This window comes from Triturus cristatus, chromosome 4_1, assembly GCF_964204655.1.
Source record: "Triturus cristatus chromosome 4_1, aTriCri1.1, whole genome shotgun sequence".
NCBI classification, from domain to species: Eukaryota; Metazoa; Chordata; class Amphibia; order Caudata; family Salamandridae; genus Triturus; species Triturus cristatus.
Genome location: NC_140585.1, coordinates 706,848,627 through 706,851,389, shown reverse-complemented (window position 1 = coordinate 706,851,389; position 2,763 = coordinate 706,848,627).

Sequence of the window (2,763 nt, the reverse complement as noted above, 5' to 3'; positions counted from 1 at the left end):
GCATATCAGAACTGGAGCAATTGTACTAATTATTCCATGGCTGAATTACAATTACTTTTTAACAATGACACCTTTAATTTTTCTAGTTTGGACCCCCTAGGTTGGTTGGTTTGGCTAACTAGTTTGGATACTTGCCAGCTTTGTTTCCATGACAAGGCTCCCTGTTACAGGGAAGACATAGCTTGGCAGTTTGGGCTTTACTGTTCCTATGAGGCGCAGGGTCAGACTGATTTGCATATGGCCATGTCTGAACTGGAGTGATGAAGTGAGCTAAAGAATGATGAATTAAACCCAGATCAGTTGACTGGGGGTGAGTGTTTGATTTGCTCAAACGCTCTGTCCATCATCCCCTTTGGTATCGCTTTGTTCGCCCTAAGTTGGCAGGGTATGCCCAGACGTGTGTCCCTTGCTCACTTTGCCACTGGATTCAAGATAGCCTGGCTGATGAGGGTTAAGAACCCGAACCCAGTCCCAGGATGCTTGTTTCTGGTCCAAGGAAGACATGGCTTGACAGTTCGGGCGGGACTGTTCCCATGAGGCACAGGGTCAGACTGCTTTGCATATGGCCATGTCTGAACTGGGATGGTGGAGTGAGCTAAAGAATGATGATGGATTAAACCCAGAGCAGTTGACTGGGGGTGAGTGTTTGATTTGCTCAAACGCTTCGTCCATCATCCCCTTTGGTACACACAGGATAGGCCTGATCCTCGTTTTGCTAACTCCCATTCAGTTACTACATAGTCTGTTGGAAAGTTATGTCACAATTGGTTGCAACACTCGACTCTAGCTTCAGTGAAACAACATTTGTCGTTAGTATCAGGTGACATTGATTTGACAGATTTTATAAAAGGACCTTTTGGTCCAAGATCAAAAAGATTGCCTTATGCTGCTTACATTGAAATCTAGAAGCTATCCCAAATTGAAGCAGCTTCACGTTTAAAGGCAATTAATCAGGCTAATCTTGAAAAAGTGCTTGCTGTTGTTGATAATAGTATTAACACACTTTCTTCTCGCATTTACACATTGGACAATATTCTTTCATCTGTTGTTGACTTTGTGCAAAAGGATGTTTCTGTTTTATATCATGGTCAAAATCAATTGCGTTCAGTTATGCAATTTGCGTGGACTCTACAGACTCTTAAGATGGGGTAAGTTCCATGGGATTACTTGAACTCCTCATCTTTATTTTTGCCCTTTAACTTGACAACAAAACAGCAGTTTAAGTCCATGAAAGATGCTACGTATTCTCTTTTGCATATTGAAAAGTTAGATCTGTTACCATTCTCTGTGGCAGAAACAGACTCAGCTGTCTGGCTCATCCATGGGGTGATAACACTCCCATTTTCCTTGTTTAAATTTACCTCATGCATAAAACACTATCCACTAGGCTGCTTCGAACCCTTGAGCAGTGCTTTTCTACACGAAGTTTGGTCATTACCATCCACATACAGATGCCTACGGTATGACAAAAGGTATACCTAACTGGGGAATCATGTGATACCACAATAGGTCATTCTCTTGTTTGTAAGAACATCCAGTTGCCTGGCGCCTGTAACCTTACGGCCCCAAATCTTGCATGTGTTTTAAAAGGTATACCCGTGCCAGCTATTACACCCACTTTCACTCTGCTTGCAAACAATAGTTATTTGCTTTTAAATTATGAAGAATGCTGCGGCATGCTCGCCGGCATCCCTTAAATTGTAATGGTTTCCCAGCGTGTGGTTTGCTGTAAAATTGTGCTTTTCCCACCCCCACACGGAAAGCTCGATAACTCGATTTGGCCTTCTATTCTGACCTTGAAGGCAGACTTCAACAAGTTGAGCAGAATAAGAGCATTGTTATCCCAAAAAGAAATTTCACTCACGTATGCCCATGAGACATTCGTCCTTTACGTGGCTAGCACCCTTACAGAGGTACAAGCGCTTCTTAATACTGACCTCCCACTACATTTCGGTGCGTTGATTCACACTATCTTTAATGCTTCTAACACTACAGGCATTGCCCATTTCTGGCCTTGTGATCTCTTTCCAAACTATATTTGGTGTGATACCAGCATTTATCCATTCTATTGTTTCCAGCGTCTTCGGTGGCTTGCCACTATTACTTGCCTTAGCTGCTGGGATTTTCCTGTTAATTTGCCTGCTACGAAATGGATGCTCTTCCTGTGGTCCTGCACTGCCAAGACCGGCTGCAGATGCTCTGTAGCTGTATGCTTGAATGCTACGGTACCCTGCCCCTGGTGACACTCAGCATGGATTATCTTTTCGATTTGCCTATTACACTTGCGTGCAACCTGTCTTCAACTGCTTGGATTGTTCCTTTCAATGGATATAGGATCTTTGCCTCTCCAATACAGCATTTCCTCCACCGGATTTTGAACTGCTAATGAGTTCCTTAGTGGCCCATGAGATTCAGCCACCTTATACTTGCTGGATTAATTTTTTTATATTTTTTGTGTGCCTTTTTGGACACCAACAATTTTTATTCTCTCACCTCACATTCCCTGCAAATCGGAGGTATCCTTGATACATATGCTCTTGATTCTTGCTCAGACTGTTTGAAAGCTGTGTTCTCTTTAAGACCACTGTCCGGTGGACTGACCAAGGGTAGGGTGTAGTGTGAGGATATGGACACACTTGCAGACATTGCTAAGTTAGCATAAGTTACTATATGCTTGGCAGCCATTTTGCCGCTTTTGCTCACGTTATTACATGCCACATTTCTCATAAACAGTTTTGCTTGCTCGCTTTCACATGAGAACTG